At 46.1% G+C, this 24528-nt stretch overlaps 1 long non-coding RNA gene across 1 annotated transcript in view; it reads left to right on the top strand.

Annotated features, from left to right (window-relative positions):
• LOC108446551 overlaps positions 1-20261 on the top strand; it is a 25120-nt gene extending 4859 nt beyond the window's left edge. Inside the window, exons 2-3 of the long non-coding RNA XR_001861759.1 lie at positions 9096-9170; positions 19035-20261. This is a non-coding gene — a long non-coding RNA (uncharacterized LOC108446551). The remainder of the gene's footprint in view (positions 1-9095; positions 9171-19034) is intronic.
• Positions 20262-24528: the final 4267 nt, after the last annotated feature.

Raw genomic sequence — 24528 nt, 5'->3', positions numbered from 1 at the left:
TTCCAGAGCGGGCATTCCTGCCCACTCCTCCAGCTGCTGCTTGTGATCCTTCCATCTCCATCAGCGCCACTGCCACCGGCTGGGGACCGGCGCTGCTCTGCAGCCTCCTTAGCACCAAGCACATTACCGGCACTCACAAATCATTCTCACGATAATTAGCAGCAATTAGTGACTTAATGGAGAGTCTTTGGGGATTCCTAAGCGTGCCTCATGAGCGTGGGTTTTTTAGGACGGTGGAAGTTGAGAAAGCCCTGAGGAATGCTGGTGGCATCTGGCTGTCCCTTATCTCCGTGCCTGCCCGGATGCGCTTGTTTGTGCGCGCCCTTCCCAGGCATCGCCCCGCCGGGGGAATTCCACCTGCCTGCGTGTGGTGGCATTCCCGGGAGCAGTCCCAGTGGATCTCTGCCTGCTGCCCCCGCCCAGCCCCCCGGCCCTCCCCCGGACTTTTTGTGCATGAAATCCATGCACAAAAAGGCATGTGCACAAGGATAAACTCCGAAAGAAGGGGAGCAAGCTCAGCTTCCACAAAAAGAGGGGGAACGCAGTGGGAACCAGTTTAAAATCACATTAATTTCCTTTGCCCCAGTAGGTCCTCGGCTGTGCCAAGGTTGGGGCTCCCGGGCAGTCACACAGGGTTTGTTTGTTGAGGGCACAAGGCATGAACTCCTCCGCCAAAAAAAACCACCCTCACCTAATTAAACTTCTCATTCTGAAAACAAATAGAGGTTCTCAGAGGAGACAACGCAGTCTCCCTGAGGTTGTTACTGTTGGGCAGATTTTTGCAAGTCATTAGCAACCTCGGGAAAATGGTGATCAAATGGCTGGAAATGCAGCTTTCCAGTTTTCCACTAAACCGAGCATAGTAAGCCGCTGTGGCATAAGCATCTTCATAATGATGTTTCTGAGTTAACAGGAGAGGCCTGGGGTGTTTTAATTGCCTTAGTTTCTAAATACATGTAAAGAGATTTGTACACGTCCTGGATGCAAACGACCTCTTGGGGAAAGGCTGCCTTGCTTTCCTTGTGGCTTTTTGCCTCTGAAAGAAGGGAGAAAATCCCATTAAGGCTGGGCTGTGGGTGTGGTACTAGCATGTGCCCAAGACTATAATTAATGCAGACACTTACTACTTCTCGTTTTGAGATATAACCAGCGCCTCTATATCTGTGAACCCTTCTCAGCTGCTAACACAGCTTGTTAAATACGCTTTCGTCTAGCTGATTTTTTTCAAGATTTTTATGCCGTTTCGCTGGCAAACTACAAGTGACATGAAGACACATCAATAGAAATAGGACAATTAAAATAGATAGATAGAGAGATAGTCAGTCAGTCCTTAGGTCAGTATGCAAATTGCTATTTTTAGAAATTACACATTTTTGCCCTGCATTTGGGATCTCATCTTTCTGTAAGTACGGGCATTCTGCTATATAATAGGGTCTACTGCTGTATGACAAGTTATTTTGTAACACACTGGCAGCAGTTTCAATTGCACGAATCGATCCACGCATTGGAAATTTAAAACAGAATTTTTGCCTTTACTGCCTAGTTTGGTTTCTACCTGTTCTCTGCATGTGCACAGGGAACATTAGTCTCGTCCAAATTCCAGATCACTATTTGCTTGGGGTAATTTTAATTGAGCTGGCTGAAGGTGAAACTCACCCCAATGAATAATAATACCTGCTCTTTTAGAAGAATGACAGAGATGAAAATAGAATTAATTCAGAGATCCATTCCTATAGTCTAGCCACTGGGCACACATCCTCCAAATTAGACTGGACAGAATGGGAACTCCTTTGAAATCATCAGGCAGCCAATTCAAAATAAACACAAAGGAATGCCTTTCCATAACGTACATCATTGAACTGGGGAGCTCACTGCCACCAGTTGATGTGGAGGCCCCCAGTACAAACAGGTTCCAGCAGGGCTTAACCAGAATTGGGAAGTTGGACTAACCACTGCTGCAGTCCCCAGAGGTTTGGCTACAAGCTCCAGCTGAGAGAGTCTCCCATTTGCTGGTGATGAGACGCTGAGACGGTGGCGACGTGATGAGATGGGTCATCTCCTCGCCGTGTTCCTCTTCCTCCTTCCCTCCCCATCCATCACTGGCTGCTTTCAGGAATGCAGTGTCAGGTGGATCCAGAAGCTTTGGTCCGGCCCTGTGCACTGCTCTCGGTTTCTGCGTTGCAATTAGGGGCATGTCAAGCCGTGTGGTGCCCAGGCACAGATGATCACCTGCATGCACAGCTGGTCCAGAGAAGCTGCTTGCACCCCTGCTCCGGAGACAAGTCCGTTCCACACATCTCTCCTTTTCTAAGTACTGAGGTTTGCAGAGAAAAGATCGTATTTTACTGGAAGGTCCACAAGCAAACCAGAGCATTCAACCCAGAGCTGGCTTTGCAGTGCCTTAGTGACCCTCCAGAGGAATTCAAGGCAGACTGCATTTTTGTGTGTGTGCTTGTTATCTTATCTTTGAAGTCCTTTGGGAGGCCTCCATCTGCCTTCAACTGACCTGAATGCAGTCTGACTGCAAATCTTTGTTTGAGGAAGTAATTGTGTGATTTTTTTTAGCTCCCATATAACAGATAGATGTAAAGAGCCTGCCCAGTTCTGTCTTATATTCAACACATGGCTTCACACTGCATAATGTTTTCATTAGCATCACTAGCAGAGATGCCAGGTCAGAGCTCAGCCCTCCACCTTCAGTAGGCCCAGCACAGTCAGTGACCCTAGGGCTCAGGAGAGAGCTATTTTCCAGCTCTTCCAGAGAAAGCCAGGGGTGTGGGGTTCCCCCAGTTCCTCCTTTAAGGACACTATTTTCCCACTTGCAGTCATTCCCCCTGTTCACTTTTCAGCACTGAGCATGCTGCCAAGGACTGGGAATGTTCCTGTGGCTCACCAAGGGGCAAGCCATAGATGAACACTTGCAGAGGTGGAGATGACAAGACTACTACAAAAGACTATTTTTGTGATGCAGGAGACTGACTGCCTGGGTCCCCCACAGTGGCTGCCTGCACAGCAGTATATATATTCAAACATATTCCCCATTCATGCAATTCCATAAATGCTTGTAGGTATCAGTTTTTCATAAACACTGTGGACAGACTCTGTTAAGTGATTAAGACATCCATTTCCTGCACAGGTGCCTGTATCCCAAGGGTGTCAGTTGGAGTGTGCTGACTTTTCCTGTTTGCACCCAAGCAGCTGATTTCAATTTCTGCTCAGACCCCTTCCTGCACTCTGGCCGTGTGAGGGAGGCATGAATTGCAGACTAAATGTAGTGGTTCTCCACGAACAGTGGGTAAAATTCACCCTGCCAGGCCTTGCTCCAAAGCTGTGGCCCAGTTTATACAGGAGGATGGTGGGAGCAGCACATCTATAGAGAGGGCTGTTGTACCATTGTGCCATGAGAAGTCTTTCCATGCTAGCCTGAGAGTCAAAAGGAAAACAATGGTCCAGGAGACAGATCAGGAGGGCGCACAGGTCTGAGGTGAGTAAAGAACCCACAGGAATGTAAAATGAGTGAGCTTTCATTTTCTGTATTACCTGTCTTGGTAGGAGGGCTTTTGGACAAGATTTTTTTGGAGATTTTCATGAGAGATATTGGCACCAACTGACACAAGGTTAATTCCCATCCTATTGGTTCCTTCTGTGCCTGTGGAAAGCAAGGCAGCATTTCCAAATGCATGAATGGGGTCTGGATCAGACACTGCAATGCCACCTAATAAATTCCCCCACAGCTGAGCTCCTTACCTGAGCTAGTACAAATTCTCACCCTGCAAATGGGAAGCACTTCTAACTTAGTGCAAGGTAATCTTGTTTAGCTCAGAGTTTCAAAATACAAGTGTCCCTTGTGACATAACTCAACCCATTCACCTGGCTTTGGGTTTGTTAATAATTGAGAAACACTTAGTGGCACCTATTGTGGAAGTACGAACGACTGATGCCAGCAGGAACATTTCCTATAAGGGACAGGAGTTTATCTACGGATCCTTTACTTACAGAGGAAGAATTATACGAGTGGAGTTAATCTTAAGTGTGTGTCCCAAGTGAGATGGACTTAGGTGTCTCCTTCTCCTGAACCCCCCCACTACCCTCAGGCAGCAGCTATATCCCCTGACCAGTGGTCATATTCACCAGTGGAGAGGAAGCATTGGAAAACTGACCTTCAGAGGTCCCACAGGAGGTTTTTCAGTTGGAGAGAAAATCCTTCTCCATGCTCCTGCTCCCTTGGCTGCAGCACAATTACTGCAGCAGTTGGTGTGTGCTTGGAGGGACCTACAGCTGAATGCTAAATTCATTTATTTCTCTGATTGGACTCTGCCTATCTATTTACCAAGCGTAACTGTGTGTCTCTCCAGCCTCACATGGGTACTCCCTTGTTTTCTTTTCCCATTGCCAAGAAATATTAAAATGTTTTGCAACAGCTGGCTGGGAGCACCCATATCCCAGGGCAGCTGGAAGACAGAGGATATAGACACTCTCCTAGTAAAAGGCAAGCGCAATAGATCACATTCCCCTTGGGCAGAGTGGGAGTTCAGCCCTAATCTCCCACATCCTGTGTGAATGTCCCAGCCACCTCCTGCTTTGCTTGTTGACACATAATTAAAAAACACAAAAGTTTATTAGAAATACAGGCCACATTTTCACACAGTGTCATAGAAGTTGTCCCTGCACAAAATGTGGATTCCTGCTTTGAGCAGAAGGGGCATAGGTTAGTAATTCTTACAGTATTAAGACTTTTTGTTCCAAAATGCTTCACTTTTTAAAAAGGCGTGTGTGGTTTTTTGTTTATCCTGTAAATTATACTCAATCAAACAGGCCCTTTGTAACAACAAATGTAATCACAGTGACTTAGGAGAAGCAGCAGAGAAGAAGCACATGTTTCATTGGAACTGCAAAGGGAATTAAGGTAAATAAAATGGATAACTTGTGCTGGAGTCAGGACATGATGTAGGCCTGAAGTCAGTCTGGTACTTGCAGGCAACCTGCTGAATTGCGGATCCGAAGTGGGACATTTAACACCACAATTTGGGTTTTTTGTGTCATAAATTGCCCTATCTGAACTAGTAGTCAGGATTTAGGAGTGGGCTGATATTGAAAAAAACCCATTAATTGATTATGAAGTTTTTCAAACTTTCTGGACTGCCAGCACTGTTGTGTTCACTCAGTCCATCTGCAGAGAGAGGCTGTTTGCAGAATGGGCGGCTTTTATCAACCTTCTTCCTCGTCAGCACGTTCTTATCTGGCAAAGGCTGTAAAAGTGCCGGGTGAGTTCAGTCACCAGCTGCACCCTGTGAGTGGCAAATTCTCCACAACTGCCCCACTGAGGAGACCTAGGAAACAGTTTGCAAGGCCTACCTATGCTAAACCACGTTCAAAAGAACCAATGCCAAAATATGAGAGAAAACCACACTCAACCTTGTAGCCAAGATCAAGGCTGAACCCAACTAGGGATTTTCTCACCATTTTTCTTCCAGTGGACTTGCCTGTCTTAGCTATTGAATGATGTCTTCCACAAACATGATGCTTTACCTCCATCCCTGCCACAGTCACCCCAACTCAAGGTCACCAGTACCCACTTCTTCCCCCTGCAACTGGGTCTTTTGTAAAAACACCCTCTGTAGGCATTGATTTGGCCTCGTTCTTTGCCTGAACTTCATCCAACAACAGCACGAGGCGGTGCAGCTGGGGGGGATGTTTGGAAAACCTCGTTCATGAAATGTAAATACTTGTAGGTGATTGCATAGATAATATGGTCTCATGGAGGAGCCACTTGATGTGTCAGTGTTAATACCTGCATCCCTTCATTCCCCCGGTGTTTGTATGCACAGTACATATTTTGCTTATAGAATACAGAGCAAGGTTGTAATAGAGACGTCTTCAAGCTACATTTATTTGATCTATTTGTTTTTACATTATTTTTATGCTACTAGCGAATGGGCTGTTTGGGAATCAAAATGCCAACGCTGAGGTACGAGCAGGATCTCTCATCTCCATCCCCCATCCCCCATGATAAAGAAATCAGACTGGTATTGATTGTGGCATCGAGGGGAGCAGAGTACACTACTTATGCAAGTCCATGGCAGTCATTTAACACCTTGGGAATGGTGATATTTTTGCCTTAACTTCCTGGCAGTTTAGAGCTGTGCTCTGCACTGTGGGACAGCATCACGTCTTTTGGGAAGACACAGCGGGAAATACCTTCTGGTAAACATCGTTAACAAGCAGCTTCAACAAATATTGGTGATTATGCATCACTCAAGGTTGAAGAATGGCAAGGGAAAGATGTGTTTCTTTAACCAGCACACCGCAGGCATTCAGACCTCTGCGAAGAGGGATCCCTGCAGGGCTGATCCCAGGGCTGTCAGTTCCTGCACTGGCAGTGTCTCCCTGTGTCCCAAGGGCATTTCTCCCTAGTCCCAGTGGCAGTGGCAGTCCCAGTGGCAGGTTTGCTGGCAGTGGCCTCAGCAATCACAGCCCGAGGGAGAGGCTGCCCCAATGCAGGGGCAGGTTAACACCCCCTCCCACGATGCACATCCCAGGGCTGACTTCTGTCTTGGAGAATCCCACATCAGGGTGAGTGCTGATAGCCAGTTGGCTTCAACAAACCCCCCAAAAAGCTTGGTTTCAACAAAGACAAACGTGCAGCCTGCCACTTGAATGCTTTTGCCCAAACTGCCTTCAGGCCTGTCTCCCCCATGGAGACTGTGGCCATATCTCTGAGATCCTGGAACCCAAGCACCTCTCCCTCTTTCTGTCACAGCTGCTGCTTCCTCCAGTTTCTCATCTTTTTGTCTTTTGTCCTCCTGGACGAGGTCAGCCAGACTGTGACTCTCTTTCTGCTGAAGCTGAAGGCCCATTAGCCCTGTTGTGCAGAGCTTGAGGGATTTGCATTTATCACCGCCCCGTGTGTTTAGACCTTGCTGAAAGTGCTCCTTATCTCTCTCCCCCATTGAGCAAGGGATGTAATAACTTCCAAGCCCTTACCAGTACCCAGGATATGAATGCTGCCACCTCCAAACAGCCTGTGACACTGCATCCATCACCTTGTGTCCGTCACATCTCAGCCTTGTGGGAGCTCTGCTCCAACCAGCCTCAGGCAGATACACATGGATTATGTATCTCTGCTTCGAAGCAGAAGATTTTATTGCTTTCTCGACGATTATAAAATACATTCTTAGGTCTGAGTGTGCTTTATCTTTCTCTCTTGCTGGCAAGTGTGAAAAACAAAGCCTTAGAGTTTAAGAGCAGAGATTTTTGTGTGTGTGTGTGTGCAGGTTTGAGGTCAAGGTGTGAAAAACCTACCTCCAACTCCTAAAACAAGATGTGAAGGTGCCACCAGTCTGTGACATACAACTGCCCGAGGAACAAGCTTATTTACACAGGAAAAGGTGCATGCCAATTGATTTGTGCATGTACAAATGAGAGGGCTCATGTGTGGACAGACCAGGAGATGCCAAACAGACCAGAAATGGAAAGCTGAAACATAAAAGGACAATGGCATTTGAAAAATGCAAGTGTTTGCTTTTATGGTGCATTTATAACAGGCAGTTCATAAGCCTGTACCCTTCCTGGGCTACTGTAAAAGCGAAGTGAGAAATGCAGGGAGGAGTATCACCTTTTATCAGACCAGCTGATAACAGCCTGAGAAAACAGATAGATTGGGACACACAAACCCTTTCTCAGGCCAGAGGAGAGGTTTCTGTTCAGATCCAACAAGAAGTCCGTGTACTTGTTAAACTTGGCTGTTTTTCATGCCTTTCAGAGGTTACAGTTGCTATCGGCCGTGGGATTCAGCTGTCAGGAACAGCTGGGAGCTGGCAAGGGATCCCACACCCCCAGGGATGCCTGGATGCTGTGCCCCCTCCCCTGCTGTGCTGCTCATTCCTGCAGCCACCAGCTCCCTGCCAAGGGCCTCTCTGATGCCCAGTCTGAAATCAGGACTGCCTGGAACAACTTGTTCCTGGAAAATGTGCGTTTGTGTGGTTAGACATGATCTGCAGGGATATAGACAGGAGGACATCAATGGTCCCAAACAGACTCCTCAGTTCCTGGTTTCCTCACATATGCTCTGGAGCTGTCCAGTTGTCCCAGTATACCCCATTAACCAGGATGGAAGTCATCAAGAAGAGTTGGGAGCCTTGAGAGTCTCATATAGTTGGTAGCAGTTCCCTTTCCGGGACCAAGGCCAATCTGCTAAGAAGGGTGAATTTGGAGGATCCTGAACTGGAGGACAGGATAGAATAGAATAGAATAGAATCATTTAGGTTGAAAAAGGCCTCTAAGATCATCAAGTCTGACTGTTAACCCAGCATTGACACGCCCACCCCTAAACCATGTCCCTCAGTGCCACATCCACTGGTCTTTTAAATGCCTTCAGGGATGGTGAGTCAACCACTTCCCCAGGCAGCCTGTTTCAATGCTTGAAAACCCTTTCCATGAAGAAATTTTCCTAATATCCAATCTAAACTTCCCGTGGAGCAACCTGAAGTCATTTCCTCTAGTCACCTGGGAGAAAATACAGATACTCACCTGCCTATACCCTCCTGTCAGGTATTTGTAGAGAGCAATAAGGTTTCCCTTGAGCCTCCTTTTCTCCAGGTTAAGCAACCCCAGCTCCCTCAGCCAATCCTTGTAGGATTTGTGCTCCAGACCCTTCCCCAATTCCATTGCCCTTCTCTGCACATCCTCCAGCACCTCAGTGTCCTTCCTGCACTGAGGGTCCCAGAACAGGACACAGAATTTGAGGTGTGGCCGAGGACTGGGCCATCCATTCTCTCGTCCTGCTGGGCACGCTATTGCTGATACAAGTCAGGATGCTTATCTTGTAGCAGCTGCTTAACCAAGGGGTGTTCAGCTCTTTGGGGTTTCCCACTTACCAACTGGTGTACCTCCTGTGACCTGCATAGCCTCAAGGTAGGTTTTAAAAGGTCAAAATAAATTGTTTCGACCTTCCACGGTGCGGGGGAGAAATTGTTATTTCTATTCTGCACCGCATTTTTATTCCACGGTGGAATGAGATTTTTTTTTTTGCACTTGTTGCTGAAAATTGGGGACGTCTTGTAAACTCACCATTCCTCGACTGGTTCTTTCCACAGCCCTTCCTGAACAGCAGCTTTGCAGACTCCTCTGGGCACATTGCCAGATGGAAGGGATGCCTTCGCAGGAGAGAGGTGAGGAGAGGTTGTTCGATTCTCTCCTATATTTGCACCAAAAGAAGCTAAAAAAAGAAATGCCTCTGTACCTACAGTTGCACTAAATATAACAATCTAGCTGGTTCTATATATACGTTTTTAAAAGCATGCCATGTGATACTTGCAAAGGGTTGAGCCTGGAAAATAAATTACAATGCCAGAGGGCCAGAGCTGTCAGTCACTCCATGCAAGGTAAACCACTGATTGATTTGGTCCTCGAGAATGGCTGACTTTTCTCTTTGTCACCCTCTGAAATAACAAACTTACTGTATTTTCTGGTTAAACCAAAAAAAAAAAAAAGAAAAAAGAGCTCAACAATAATAATAATAATAACTGATATCTGAAAATCCAGGGAGTGCTAAGGATGTGGTGTAGAGATTTTGGTTCATCCAGGGTTAAAACCTCGAGCCCGCAGCGCCGGTGATATCAGTCACTAATAGTAACCTTGCGTAGCTGCATGCATTAAGGTGGTGTTGGATGATAAGGCAGAGGAGCGAAGCAATCTGTTGGGCTACAGCTGAAAATAGAGTCACTGCTGCACAGGGAAAAGCTCCATCCCCTCCCTGGCTCTTTCTTCGGAAATGAAAATGCTGGGAGTCGTGCCGAGGGAAGGGAAATCTGATTTCCCACTAAGAGACAGGGTGGCACTTGTGAGAAGGATTTCAAGGTCACGGTGGCGATGCTATCGGCGGTGATGGGGGAGCCAGGCAGACAACAGGTGAAGGCTTCTCGGAGGTGGTGGTGCGCTGCTGAGGGAGATCATCCGATAGCTGTGGCGAGCTGCCTGCCGGGGGCCACCTTCAGCCCTTGTTTTCCACACAAAAGCACTGCAATCCGGCCAGCAAGGTGACAGTGAGGGGTAAGAGGTGAAGGAGCCTCAGCTTGCGTGCCTGTAGATAACTGAGGTTACACAGCCACCCACCCTCACACGCACCAGGCAGTCCTGGAGCATCCCCCTCCACTGCCCATCATCCTGCTAAATCTTCTCCTGCTGCCGACAGGGGAGAGTCAGCCTGGCAACAAACTCATATTTCCTTTAATCACACGTATTCAAAGGCAAATAAATGAAATGGCCGGGAATTGGGAGGCTTGACCAAGGCCAAACGAACTCTCAGTGCAAGTGAAGTCTCAAAATTGCAGTTCTGTCAGTAAACAGGAGGATTTGGGCACAGGACCCTAAATTTCCATCAATATCCTTTGTGCCAATTGTGTTCCACCCACATTTCTAATCTTGGGCAAAGCACTTACGTGCTTGGCACCTCTGTTTACTCTTCTTGTAGAACAAAAAGAAGTCATGAACCACTTCACAGGCTTACATTAGAATTTCCTAACTAATATTTATATGGGTCTTGGAGATCCCTGGCTGGGAGGTACTACAAAAGGGATCTCTACATCAAAGGCACAAATATCCACAAAAGTGGTTCGGGGAGTACAAGGGCTGGCTTTTGCAAAGAGGCTCCTGAACTGAGGGCAGCAGCGTGAGCAAAGGTTGCACAACCCAGTCAGGGTACGTTCCAAGGTGATACTGAGACCTTAACTAAGTCTTTTCTGAGGGCAGTGGAAATTTCACCCTGTTAAGAACAGGTGCAAGGCATGTGGAATGTCATAAATTTAAACTGGACTACCTTTCCTAAATTATCTGATTTGGATGGAGAATTAAAAAATGCCACTTAGCTTGGCAACAAGCACTCTGACCTACCATCTTGTTTTTTTACCAGTCTTTTTTGTCCTCATTTTTTTTGCTCTCCAAAATGCAGAGCTGATCTGGACACTTGAAAGCATGCAGTCAAGAGTTTCTCTGATTATGCCAACACTCATCAATCCCACTGGCAGAAATACTAACAGATCCTTGGTGCTCTTTTGTAATTAGTGAACGAGTATATTCTTGCAGTTTAAGCATTGGGGAAGGTATGTGGGAGATGGGGATTAAATTGGCCCCGACAAAACCTTCTTGCAGAAACTTCCATAATAAAAAGGCTTTGGTCTGCATTATTATGGTCTCAAACTGGGCTGTGTTTCCAGCTCTCCTTGCATGCAGAGAACGTTCAGGAAGGACAATCTTAGGGTCAGAGCATGAGACAAGAAATCAAGTGAATTGGTTGCCTTTAGTGATCAGCCATAAACTCCTTCTGTGACAGGGAAGACAGACATTTCCCTGCTTAACAGTCAGGCAGAAGAAAAACTTCCCCCTAACATAGACCACTGTTGTAGGAAGAACCTGAGCAAAGCCAGATCTTTCCCTGGCTGTAGGAACTACCCAATCAAAGCTGCATCCTGCCATTCTTACTCCTGTGCTGCCTCTTTCTGCCCTCCAGAAGGGATTTAGAGCTGTTGTACAGAAGCAGGTCCAGCATTCAATCCAGCTGCACACACAGAGACAGCAAGACAGCTTGTGGCACTCACTGTTTCCCTTGCCCTATCATTTCCATTTCTAATGCTGCATCCAGATTTTGTGTTTATCTTTCTTGAAGCCATTCAGTGCACGCTGAGATTTTAATGCCTGGAAGAGGCGTTAAGTAATGAGCCTCTTAAGTACAGCTGCATCCCCTCAGGTATCTCCTGGCTCTCCTGTGGGATCAGGCTCTTCCCTACTTTTGCCACTGGCACAAGGCTGTGCCAGCGGGGTGACTGCTGCAAGGATTAAACCAGGGTCACAATTAGCTCAAGATTTTGAGTACTGAGGCCAGGGCCTAAGGAAAATGGCAGGAATCCAGAAAGGAGGGGGTACCCAGCAGCACAGCGGGTGTCCTGGGATAGCATGGTCTCTGCAGGAGTGCTGCACACCACTGCTCTGAGCACCACAGATCTGCCCAGAGCTGAAACCCCAGGAGATCTGTGCTATCTCTGTTGTCCCCGTGGTTTTTGTATGCAAAAGCAACCCACCAATCTCACTTTTTAAGTCTTTTGCAAGGTTTGAAAGGAACAGGGGAGAAGCAATGTTAGGGGTAACCCAGAGCCTCGGGCTGGTGTTGTCAAATCCCAGAGGAAAGGAGCCAGAAAAGGGTAAAAGGGAAGTGGGAGGAGAGCTGAGGTTCCAGGAATTGTTAGCTGCACGTACAGGAAAAATAATATTGCCCTCCCTTTCTCAGTAGCAACAGTGGAGATGCTTTGCTGCAGACACTGAAAACATGCAGGTCTTCAGCCAGATGCCTACACGTGTCTGTGCTTGAAATAGTGGCCAAGGAAAAGGCCAAATTCTCTTAAATCTGAGCTGTTTGCCAAGCTGCACATTCAATAGAGAATAAACTGCTGCGAAACACTTCCCTCCCCCATCCTCTCTTCTGCACCTGAAATACTGACCATCACAGAGCCCCACGGTCTCAGCAGTTTTCAGACAGCTCCTCTCCCTCTCTGTCTCACAGAGAGCCAGAAGCTCCCGGGGCACTCTGCAATGAGCAGTGCTCCACTGACACTGCTGCCTGCTTCCTAAAGATGGAGATGTTTAGGAGCAACAGGAGTGATTCCAGATGATTTGGTAATGAACAGAGGTATGACAGGAACATTGCCTATCTTTTATTAAAAAATCATTTCTAGATGAGAAATAAAGGACTGGGGGAGGAGGGTTCTTTCTTCCCCAATTACATTTTGCAGGACAGAAAATGCAAATTAGCAGAACAGTTCTTTTGGTTAGCAAACGGATTTCAAAATTTCTCATTCCTGATTTCTTTGCAGTCCCCCTTTCTGTGCAAAATGTAATGTCCCTGCACCTTGGGGTTGAATTTTGCTCAGTTTCAGAGAGAAAATTAGTTTCTACCTCGCAACACTTTATGAGGATGCCAAAGACAATACTGGTATATATTTCATCAGTCTTAATCCTATCTTCTCCAGAATTTCCAGTAATGTCTGTGAAAAGTTTATAGAATTGTCCCCATTGCCTGCTGAAGAAATGCAAGGCCAAGAGCAGAAACAATCATTCCAGATCCCTCAAAGCAGCCTAACCCTGACTATCAAACATCCTGTTAGATGGGTCAAGTTTAGTCCTGCTGTAAACCAATGCAACAGCATTTAGAGGACTCTGGCTTACACCCATTGATGAGTATCTGTTTGCCATTTCTTAGATAAATGACCTCCCCACAAAAAGTATTATTCATCTGGGGGATTTCTTTATGAAAACAGCCAATTATATTTCATATGGGGTTCATAGGTTTAACTCCAAGTCTATTGCACTTCATACAGGTTCTCTCATCTCCGTGGGCTGTACAAGACGACCCTTATGGGCACTGTGACTGCCATTTCTCATAGTTTTCACCTGCTTCTTTCTTGCAGATTTTTGGCTTGGACAAACCTAAATGTCCAAGAGGAACTTACCTGCCACCTTGCTGAGGAAACAGCCAAAACAACAAAATCATTTGATTACAATGGAATACTTTAGGACCCAGGGAAACACGATTTTAAATTTTGTTCTGCCACAGGCTTCCAGTATGACACTGGATAAGTCACTTTGGTCTGGGTCTATTGCACCTAGTTCTTGCTATATCACTGGAAGCCCCTATGGTAGGAGCATGGTCTGTTAGGAAGCTCTGTTGCCTTGAGGGCCAGGAAGGGAGCTGGGAGTTTGAACAGATTACCCTGCTTTGATGCCTGTGTTTCTCCATGGACTATGTAAGAAATTTAGTCTGCTGGGTTAGACACTTCTGCTTCTTAAAACAGGAAAAGTCCAGGCTTTGACCTTTTGTCTTGGGGTGACTTTATGATGTGTATCCCATATCGCTGCCCTATGCCCAGAAATTAATTCTTGTGCCTTTCTATGCCTTTAAACTGAGCTTGAGAGGGGGAAGGAAAACTGAGCAAAACTTTCTCAAAGCAGTTTGCAGCTTGTTCAAGGTCACACAGAGATAGCGACTTTTTTTTCCAGCTGCGGCAGGGGAGGGAGGAGGCACCCGGCTTGCTGCTTTCCCGTCAGCTTTTGGCCAGTTCTTCAGCTTCTTTTTCTCCGGAGAGAGACTGAGAGTTGAACTTTGTTTTTCCTTCCCTGGAATTTTGGATTTTCTCCCTTTTCTACTGGACTGTTTCAACATCAGAGCACATCAGGAGGAGTTTCCACCGAGTACAGAGGGCCTGGCCCTGGGCCAAGCCCCAGCTCCGAGGAGACCAAAGGGAGGACTCGAACACTTTCCCAGGTTTTTCCTCCACAGCGAAAGATTTTATTATTTAGCATTATTTTCCTTTTCCCGTGTGTTTGTTAAATAAATAGTTTTTATCTCCTTCACTTTCCTTCAAGGAATTTATTTTTCCTGAACCTGGTGGGGGAGGGATGGTTGTGACCTGCCTTCTCTCAGAGGATATATTTCGAAATTTGGCCAAACCGCAACACCTTTGCATGGGGTGGTTCCAAATGTGTAGAGGACACTCAGCATTTAGTCCACACAGCAGCACTGCCAAGAAAAATATTAAATACAGTGAAGTAATGAGATCCATCCTTCTGTTCCTGACGGAGAGGGGATGGCTACGTAGACTTTAGAAGAAAGTCTGAAAGTTGGTTTGAATGCTGACACAGAAGTTGGCCTGGGTCTTTTAAATCTCCACAGCATCTCCTTATGTTTCAGAATATTCCAACCCCCTTTTCATTCTACAATAATATTAAAGAGCCTTTAGAATAAATGGCATAACAGAGTTTTGTGGCCAGGATGCTTGAAGGTCAGAAGAAGGAATATTACCTCTTTCCACGAGCCTTGCCTTGCTTTGGAAAAACACAGCTCGAGATGGAAGTTTGAGATTAAATCCCAAAGTCCACATTTGGGATGATTTGTGAGATTCAATGTGAGCATTTGCAAAATGCTCATGTTTACATTTCTCCTGGCCTCTTGTTGTTATCTTCCATCATGAAGTGCAGGTGTTAGAGCACAACTACAACCACACTGCACTCTCTGTTCTGTTATGAGCTTTTGATCACTTTAATCACTGTACCTAAGAGTAGCTTGATCTATTTTTTCCAGCTAATTTGACATTCTACAAGGTAAGAAGGTAATTAGTGATGTCTGCTCTACTGAAAGAGTACAGAATTTCTCTTATTCCCCCAAGAGCTTTACATTTTGGCTATAGCCATTGTTAGATAGAAAACAATGCTTCTTTCTTAAAGAATGAGACGTAAAAGACAACTTTAAGTAACCTGATTATGCAGCTTGCCTACATTTTGCTTTAGCTCTGTCTTTGATGCTATACAAGCAATGAATTTTAGCTTTCCTTTGCCCTCGTAGGTCCAGCTCCTGGAGTTGTCAGTGCTAGTTACCTGCATGCCTCTCTTGTATGTTTGCTGACTTCATTTGGCAATAGGCTCAGATACATGGCTGAAAACAAGGTTTTCTTGTTTGGGGCATAGGCATGGTTTTGTACCTCTAGGAAGTTTTAAGTAGGAGGTTCTGCTGCTTTTATTGCCTGATCTTATCTGAGTCACTTAGAAGGTACCAGCTGTCTGAATATTAGCTAATTGCACAATTTGTGTGTGTTTGTGCAGGCTTTCATAAAAGATAGGAATGGCATCAGTGGGGTAATGCTTTCACCTTCCCCAGGGGACTCTCTAGCTGTGTGACCTGACAGCGTTACACGGCTCATTGCAGAACAACACTGGTCTGCTGCCTCCCGAGCAGCAAGTCTGACCTTTAGACAAACTATCTGCTTTCTCTGCTCTCTCTCTCTCACTCTCTCTGATCTATGGCCGCAAAGGAAAAGGAGTGGCCAGCAAAACTTCAAACACCGAGAAACATTTCAGCCTGAATTTGCTGAGGTGCTTGGGATTCCAGCCTCCCCTGGGAGGTGGTGGCTGTATCAGAGCTCTCCAGCGAGTTCCCAAGGAGGAGATGCTTTTGTAGCCAGACAGGCAGTTTCTTCCCTCTGAAAACCAGGGGCAGGCTGGATGGCAGCAGATGCTGCTTCAGAAGCTCCTTTCCAGGTTTTGATAATCAGCACACCTCCCAGTGCCAGCAGCGCTCTGAAACCCGGTGCAGGGCTGCAGTGTTGGTAAAGCATTTGCAATCTCTCACACAGGTGCCCTCTCACCCTTGCCTTTTGCAATAGTGCAGGTGGTCCATCCCTCCCCATCAGCCCACAGCTGCGCTGCTGGGACATGAGACGCTGGGACATGAGGCCAGTGCTGAACCCCAGAGCAGTTCCCTGCCTTGCTTCACTCTTCTAAAGTGTGATGGTGGGAAGGCCTTGAATGTGTTGGGATTTCCCTTTCCCTGGGTTGTTCTGCAGGGCAGCAGCTGCCATGTGTCACTGCCCACTAGAAATGGGCAGGTTTCACCAGGTGGATCCAGCTGAGCTCAGAACAGCAGAGAGGAAGGCTGGGGATCCTCAGCTCATGAGGACACCATTCTTGCACTCTCTCCAGTTTCCTTCTCTCCATGGAGATGGAGTGCTATAGTTGAGAAAGCGAAGAAGAAAGAAGATTTAGGTCCATCTTAAGACACCTCAAGGTCTGTCTGAAAATAGGGCAAATGTACACCACTTCACTGAACTTCTGAGTTTTAGCTTCATTTTAGAATTGGGATGGTTACTCCTGCTCATATAAATCCTGGAGCCTCCCTAGCTGGAGCAAAGAGCCTCATGTGTAGCCCACACAGCTCTTTGGAGTACTGCAGGGCTTCACTAATCCTTTGCCTCTATATTACAGTAGAGTGCAGAGTTCCCAGTGAGTTCCCCAGGCCTCACTGTGCAGATGCAGATGTCCAGACCTAGAGGGATTGGTGATGGCTCCAAGTCTTCCAGCTTCTCTCAGTAGCCTGGGAGCAACACCTCTTATGCTCCTGGAATCAGCTGATGCCAGCAGGGATTGAGCTGAGAGGTCCTGAGCTGCTCACACCACTGTGACCTGCAGTCCCTGTTTAGCTTGTATAGGAAGGAACAAAATGAGGGGTGCCTGTTGTTACTGCACAGGGTCTGTTATGCAACAAATTTTGTTGTAAATGAATGGCCAAATCCCCAGTGCTCCCCAAATAATAGGATTTCTTCCACCAGCATGTCCTAAGTGAAACTATTAGCCTGTCCATGAGAAGGACAGGAGACAGATGGCTGTGTGGGGAAGGACAGTTGCAGTGTAGGATTCTTCTTATCCAAGAGCTGCTGAGATGTTTGATCTTACACTACAGAAACCACATACTCCAAAGGCAGCAGGATCCAGGCCATAAGGAAGCGAAGATGGGAAAAAATCAATCCACCTTATCAAATAAACGTGTGTCTGGAAGCACATGCCTAAGATAACGATGTTATTTCTTGGCATGCTTAAAAATTAACAGTCTGGTGAGAAGCACTGGGTTTTCATGATGGTGAAATCCTGGGGAGCCCATGTGCTGTCTCCTTTTGGAGAGTCCAGGCCCCAAGCTGGTGCCTGCAGTGCCCTCACTGGGGCCAGGGGCTGAGATCTGTGTCACAGCCGCCTCGCTGCCCTCTCCGTTCTTCCTCCCTTTGCTCTTCCAAACAGAGAGCCAGGCTGCAGTGAGGGCCACATCCACAGAACCCCCCACGTGCCCAGCCCCTGAATATCTTAAATGCTGCATAAGGAGCATTGTGGGGCTTTTTTTACAAGACAAGGCTTCGCATTTGCTGGGCTTCTTGCTGCAGTAAATTGGCAGATGATGCTCTAATGAGAACAATAATGCACCCACCCTACTGCCTTCCATCACTTACGTGCTCTTTTGCAGCTTGTGAAAGGCTCTAAAAGCTTTCACCAGACACATTGTCTGATTTTTAGGGAGTGTCACTAGCGCTGTTTACCCTAGACAGGCAGAAGCCTGTTTTTATCCCACACGGTTGCTGGGACAATTAATGTCAGGCTAAATGACCAATAATTAGTCTGACCCAAGGAGCCCTGATTCCAGAGGTTTTCCAGCAATTTCAGCAGTGGCTGCTGCCTCAGAGCAGCCTGTCCCAATGGAGCACTTCAATAAACTGCTTAATGGGTGGCGTGCTGGGATGCAATCAATTGGCATCAGATGTGCTGTGCCATTTCGCACCAGCTGATGGTCAGCACCAGTGACTGTGCGTGTGCTGTCCTCCTGTGACAAAGTGATCTGTGTTCTCCAGAGTTTTCTACTCAGAGATACGCATGCAAGGGACAGAGAAGCGTTTCAATTTGCTCCGTTGTTTCTGCTTGTTCAGTTCTCCAGCTACAGGCTCAGGACCGTCTTTACTCTTTGTTAGAAAAGTTACTTGGCAGCTCAGATGGACTCCCATGGGTGGTTATCACCAGGTTGTGATTAAAATTATCCACCAAACAGCTGTTTCTTTGGAAGGACCGTATTGTTTCATTAACCTGTAAACCCACTGCAATTAAAATTGGGTTTTGAAACTACAACAAAAAAAAGCTGTCTGCATGCTATCTCACTGTTGAGCATGCCATTTCCCATGTGCTCTGCTTGTCTCCTTTTCCTGAAGCATCTCAGTGTGAGGGACTGAACTGACAGGTGATCTTTTTTGACTTTCAGGTTACCTTTTTCTGCTTTAGGACCCACAGCCAGCTTCTACTTATTTATGCATCTTTATCTGAAGGGGAATCGACTCTATTTTAATTGCACATGAACGGGATGATAATAAAATGTTAATTACTTTTTCTGCCTGTGCACTGATCTCTATCTGGCAGAATTTGCCCTTGATGATCCCAGAGCATCAGCACCACTGCAGACAAATAAATGCAGACATGCCTCTCGCATGAGAATCCAGGGATCTCCCCCATTGTTCCCAGGCTGTTCAATGCTTTTCCATTTCAGCAGCTGCATGCAGCATCACTGATGTGGAACTGCTCAGCACATGTGCTATTACCAATATTCACTATACTGGCAATCCCTACGTGAGACCTAGTGTGGGATTTCTTTTGGATAAGATGGTGGTGTCTTTTTTTTTTTGCAGGACTGAAATCTTCTCATTGCTTAAACCACCCAGAAATGGCCCACTTGTCTGCCTCAGAGGAATCCTAGGCTCACAATAGCCGTTTAGAACAGGGAGCTGTTCAAACACGTATCCGTCATCCATAGCTTCCCATGTCCTGTAACATACCTACTGCTGGGATAACTGAGCACCTGCCAAGATTCTATATTGCTAGCCATGAAGTCCTCTTGAATTTATCAACACAGAAGCTTACACTGCTGCCTGGCAAGCTTTTGTGACTCAACCTTAACCTCTAAGGATCTTCTGAAGATGAGAAAGCATCATATTCTCCTTGCAGATTTAATCACTGTTTCCTCTGCTGTGGGCTCTGACTGACAAGATGGTAGAGATATCCTTAGCTCAGACAAAATCACCTGAAAGCAGTGGCTGCTACAAAGACACAGACCACACACTTGTGCCATGCATTGTGTTTGGCATCCCAGGTTCCCAAACAAAGCACACAGCAAAGCAGAAAACTGCCCACAGCCTGAGGTGACCGACTGACCATCAAGGTCGGTCAGTTGCCTTCCAGAAGACTCTGGGCCATGTTTGAGCTGCTGGTCCACGTGCAAGACACTCTCTACTCCCTCACTGTCCCTTGAGCTTCAGAAGGATGCTTACAACCTTGCAAAAAGCCCCCCCAAAACATGGCAATGACGCATCGAGTGACACTAGACGGCAACTAGAAGCCACCAGAGGAGTGCTGAAAGATTCCCACCTGTTAACAGTAAATCATTCCATTAGAACTCTAGAAAAAACAAATGTGACTTGTCCTATGCACCGATGTCTTTCTCAAGTGCTGCTTTTCACAGAAGTCCAGGTTTAAGGCCTCTCCCTTTCTTTTTCTGGATGCTCCCCGTTTCTCAGAATATGTCCCAGAGTTGGAGGCAATTCCCTTGCTGAGACACTGCATTTCTCACCTGCTGATTGCAATTAACCACTGCCAGCTGGGGTCTGGTGAGCTGCTGAGGAGCCAACAAGAAGCAGAGACCAGCACGAGGCCTCGGCAGCACATACCCTGAGAACAAACAAGAAACGCAGTGCTGTGTTCCTGAGGTGCCTCCACTGTAAAACAAGGTTCTCAAGGCCCAGTGTGTGTGTCAGTCTGGTTTTGGAGGCTCAGCTTGCTCCTCATGCTCTTACACATTGCCATCATGTGTTTGTTAGAAAGGAAACGTGGAAATAAAGGTTGCTGTAGGTAAAAACAAACCCAACTGTGCTCTTGTTAAGAAATCCTCCCAGTCATCCCTATCCCAAGGCAGCATCAATCATCCCAAAGGATAAATTACCTCTGACTATGGTGGTTGCCACACTAGGTGAGCTCTGGAGGTGGGCAGAGCCCCCTCTGTCCCTCGCCCTGCCTGCTGTGTTCTGAGGCATCCTCATGAGCTCCAAACCACAGTTCCCAATAGTCTTCACCTCACTCTTCACCTGTCTGTAAAGAAGCCTATATCAATGCTCACTTATCTGCTGGGGCACATAGGTTTTCATCTCAGATCTCCAAGGGAAATTCCCCTGAATTCTGTGAAGGTAAGTCAGCCTCCCTCCATGTGCCCCAGGAAAACATCCTGGCATTCTGTCACTTGTTCATTAACTGCCCAGTGCAGAAGAGGATGCACAGCAGACAGGCACCACATCATCCCTGAAAACATCCAGTGCATGCCTATTTCCGAGGAAACAGCAATTCTGACCAATAGGCTATTCTCTCAAAGCAATGGGAGACAGTATTGCATCTACTTAGAAATTCCTAACAACCCTTAAGCCGCCATGTTAAGAAAGTACATGCTGATAAGGTCTTTCCCAGGACCTATGTCTTCCCCTTCTCATTAAATATAAAAAGCAGGGAGAAGGTTTGCCTTTAAAGCTAGAGACCAGAGCAAGAGTGAAGCTCAGACTGGAAAGAAGCCCCACCACCTCCAGCCCCAGGGACTCCTGTGTCCCATCAATACTCCTCACATTGCACTAGTGCAGCAGCCCAAAGGGTGCCAAGCCCTCTGCTCCCCTGTCCCTTAATCTTTAAAGGTCCCTGGAAGGCTGTAAAGTCCCCCTCACAACCTGTGCTCTGATCTAAAGGACACAGCTGTGGAAAGAAACAGTCACAAAAAGGTGACCAAGACTACCGAGTGCACGCTATGTATGGAAAAAGTGAAGCTATAACTTCCTGTAGATCTGCAGAAAAGGGTCAAAGCCTGCCAGGCTAAAGAAATGCCCTGAAGGATTAAGCTGTGATACTGTCCACTTTTAAGGTTTTTAGATGGAGTCCAGAGATTTTCAGAGTACAGCCTCTGCATGTAGGTAAAAGCAAGATGAACTCACACATTTTCGGTTCCTCAGCACAGCTCTTTGTCATCTGATTTAGTCTGGGGAGGCTGCTGCAGCACCATCCTCATTTTGGTGGATATAGAGGATCTGGCTGAGAAAAATGTAACCATTTTTTCAGCAAGTCAGATTTTTTGCTGGTAATTTCCACCTTTCTCCGGTTCGGCTCCCAGGGGATTCACAAAGGGGTTTGTCATCTCTCCAGGTCATTCAGCACTCTGGAATGTGCTGTAAAATTATTTGCCCTGAGCAGCATTACAGGAAAGGCATCCGTCAGTTAACTCCATCGTCAGCTTTCTCTTCTGAGGGATGTGTTGCTGATGATGAGCCATAAAGACATTGATTTTAACGTTTGCTTTGAATCATAATTGCATTCGTAAGATTACATAGTGGCTCTCAGGGATCTACTGAGTTTTTAAATCTATAGTCAATGCCTATTCTTCTCAGTTAAGTAGTATATAATGCATAGGATGACTGGACAATTTTTTATTTTTATACACATTGCTTTTGGAAAATGGTGTCTTACATCTGAAAAATTAAGTTAATATGAAAAAACGCGATTTTTTTCCCCCAGTGATAGTCTTTGTTTAAAAAATTTAGTATAATGGTTCATCAGGGTGAAACAGTGTGTTATAATTGAAGGTTAATATCCATATGGAGTTAATATCAGAGGGGTTCCCACCATGATTTGAGATTCCAGTGTTCTAAGCTGCTGTAAATCTAAACCAGTGGTTAAAAGTATAAAACTAAAAAGGCATACTTGGGAATGAAAATGGGGTGCAAGGTCTAGTTACTAGGAATATGGAATGACAGCCCTGTCTTACAGTCTGTATTGCTGTGCACTCATTTTTTTAGGTAAATTCTTCATGGCTATTCTAAAAGGTGATTGTTGGTGTTGTCATTATTATTATTACTACCATTACTACCATTATCTCTCACTTTGTATTCCCAGAGGGAACTCTCCTTAAAATTTCTTTTGACTTTATTCTCTTCTCCTGGTCTTTACCTACAGAATCCCTGGGCAGCAGGCAACACCCCATGAACCTCTCTGAAACCTCTTCAGCAGCAGCTGGCTCCCCCAGTTTGGAGGCAGTGGTTTTTTCAGGCCTCCCACACCCCTGATGCTTTGCCATTCATGGAGAGAAGCCAAGCTGTTTCTCTAATGTGAGTCTAATGGAGGGGGTGAGAGCTCCAGGAGCACACCAATGCCCATATTTTACTCTATTTGATGAAGATTTCGTGTTCTAGGTGAGCATGAGAATGCTAGATGGGCATTGACAGATCCCTTGGTAAACAAAATGCACTCTTCACTTGTGTGATTTGCCTTTAGTGATCATGATGCCCCTAAGGCACTTTCCACCTTGGTGCTGTGGTCAAGGAAATAAAGCACTGTCACTTTACAGAACAGGCACTAAGAAATCTCCCTTGCTGCTCTTACATTCAGCCACTTCCCTATTAATTTGCTGAGTCAAAATAATGGAATAAAAATCCCAAGGCATTAGTGAGGGCAGCAAGAGACAGGGGAGAAGTTGATCCATTTTAAAACCTCATAAGGTCTGGTCTCTGGCTTGTGCACTTACTGCTCCCTGCCTCTCCTTTCCACGATATTTTTATCCCAAGTACTATGCCTAATAAACTGGTGAGAGGTAGGAGCCAAGATCTTCCTTCTTTAAAAGCAGATGACAGGATTACAAAATGTCATGGTCAAATCTAAATTTAAAAAAAAAGGACAAACCACATGGAAATCCTGTCTCTGCCTGTCACAGCCCTTAACAGTACTTTGAATATGATCAAAACCAAAGTTGTTCTTTGCAACCTACATGAAACAGGACATTTTTTGTTCAACTGGCCTATGTCTCACAGTATCCTGCTGGACTCTTGTGGAAAATTTCTAATCCTGGCAGGCAAGAGCCCCACAGGGCTGGCTTTCATTCAGGCAGATGAGGAAAGGGGTGAAAGACAGGTTATAGGAAAGGTGCCTGAACCTGCTGTACCGTTTGGGCTGCAAGGATTCTTGGTTTGTGGTTCTAGAGCTATTAAAACTGCAACTGCTAAATAAATGCCAAGTATGGTATTCCTGGGGCTAAGAAAGAAAGCAATCTTTCCTTATCCTACAGCTGTGAGGTCAAGGTAAATGTGACTGTTCAGAAACACTGCAGTTCTCAAGCCCCTGGGGGATTTTAATGTGTTTTATAAACTTGTTTCCAAACCGAGCTATTAGGAAAACAAGATACTTCTCCATAAAGCCTTTATTTTCCTCTCTTTAGGGACAGTACTGCCTGCCTTATAGTGCTTTAACTCAATCAGAATCATCATTTTTATAAACAGGCCATTTTTCATGACTTGCTTGATCAACTTGGGAAGGCAGCTTTTCAGAAGTTATACGCAGGAAAAAATCCCCCATCTTATTCCGTCTGTTGCAACCAGAGATGTAATAGAAGCCATGTCCTTTCTCTGAAGGTAACACATAAGGAAAAACACAGATACATGCACTTGCTTTCCTTTCACACTCAGCTGCAGTTATGAAATATTACAAAGGGAAAGGAACAAGCTCTTTCACAGTTAGATTGCAGAGAACAACCTTTTTTTTTTTTTTTTTGTACAGAAGTTTTTGGTGCGAGAGGTCAATATTTACCCAGGGCTTCACCTGTATCAGGAGGAGATTTCAGGCTGGTGGCTTTTGAATACTTAAGTTGGGATGAGAAGGGCCTCAAGGACACACAGCCCAAATAACCCTGGAGAGCTGTGGCAGCACTGGGAGCCAGCTGGTTGCTCAACAGTGGATCAGCTCTGCTAAGACTAAAATGTTTACTTACATTGGAGGTTTTAATTGCCCACATTTGTCTTTATATCCACAAGATGGACTGTGTACATCAAGGGGATTTGGTTTGCTTTTTGTCTCAGCACAGGAGAAGGTTGATACCTGGGGGACACACATGAAGGACTCGCTCTAAATGAACAGGAGAGGACCCTCTCTGCTGACTCTGTTGAGGGGCTGGGAGTCAGCCAGAAACCTCAGGAAACTTCTGAGTGTTCCAGGACTGCAGAGTGATTTCAGTGGCCTCATCAATGCCATGCTTTCTCACACTCACCCCCCCAGCCACAAGTGAGAGCCTTCTTTTCCCTCCCCTCATCACACATGTACTCTAACATGTAA

This window comes from Corvus brachyrhynchos, unplaced genomic scaffold, assembly GCF_000691975.1.
Source record: "Corvus brachyrhynchos isolate BGI_N302 unplaced genomic scaffold, ASM69197v1 scaffold34, whole genome shotgun sequence".
Classification (NCBI taxonomy): domain Eukaryota; kingdom Metazoa; phylum Chordata; class Aves; order Passeriformes; family Corvidae; genus Corvus; species Corvus brachyrhynchos.
Note: the sequence above shows the minus strand (reverse complement) of the source record. Positions and strands in the feature narration are given on the sequence as shown.